This window comes from Lipotes vexillifer, unplaced genomic scaffold (assembly GCF_000442215.2).
Source record: "Lipotes vexillifer unplaced genomic scaffold, Lipotes_vexillifer_v1.1 scaffold1477, whole genome shotgun sequence".
Taxonomy (NCBI): domain Eukaryota; kingdom Metazoa; phylum Chordata; class Mammalia; order Artiodactyla; family Lipotidae; genus Lipotes; species Lipotes vexillifer.
The window spans coordinates 597,239-598,234 of record NW_006776536.1 but is presented as its reverse complement, the minus strand read 5'-3'; positions in this window follow the sequence as shown (position 1 = coordinate 598,234).

Below are 996 nucleotides of genomic sequence, written 5' to 3'. Positions count from 1 at the left end.
TTTAACAAAACTGGAAGAGATCCCCTGGAGAAAATCTGAGCTGGAACTGGAGAGGTCAGCACAGGCCTTGAGTGCCAGACCCGGGGACTTGGGCTTTGTCCTGAGGACATGAGGGAACCACGAAGGGTCTCAGGCAGGAGAGGGGCAAAATGGATCCAAAGTTTACAACAATCCTGCTCGTTCCATGGTGCAAAGAAGTGATTGCGGGGGCCAAGACTTGAGGCTGGGGGACCTCAAGGAGGCTTTGCAAAATTCCAGGTGAAAGCTGATGGGTCACTGCCATGGGGCTGGTCTGAAGGCATAGGAACAGGGTGTGTTCAGAAGCAGAGTTGGCAGGATGCAGCGGATATGGGGACAGGGAGGCATCCTGGATGCCTCCCAGCTTCTGGCCTGGAGGCTGGTAGGGGAGACAGACATGGACAGTGGCATAGGATGAGACAGGTGAGAGCCAGGGTCTGGGATGCCTTGGAAGAGGGCTTCCTGGAGGAGGTGATACTGAGCGGAGCCTGGCAAGTGGGTGCTCTAGATGGGTGGGGACTGAGTGGGGGACTGAGGGTCAGGAGACCTCAGGCCGAGTTCTGGCAGCTGTGCTGTCTTGGGCAGGCAACTCAGCGTGGCTAATATACTCTGTCCTCTTCTGAAAATGGGGGCTCATCATTCCCATGCCCTGGGTTGTGGGAGGATTAAGAAGATAACACATGGCAAGTGCTTGGCACAGAGCCTGGCGCTGGACGAACTGGAGCTCCTGCCCCTCACTCTTAGTTTCCCACGGGCCCATGCCCAGCATCTCCCATCCACAGCATCACCCGGCTGCCTTCTCCCCATGGCCTTGTGTTCCCTTTTGACCTCGTTAGATAGGGATGAGGAGAGAATCCACCCTCTGGCTCCATCTTGCCCCCCTTCTGCCACCCCAGAGGGAGGGATCCATGGACTCCGGTCTGGCTCTGGATTTAGCTGTGTAATCCCCAGCTCTGTCTGGGCAATCTCTTTCTCTGC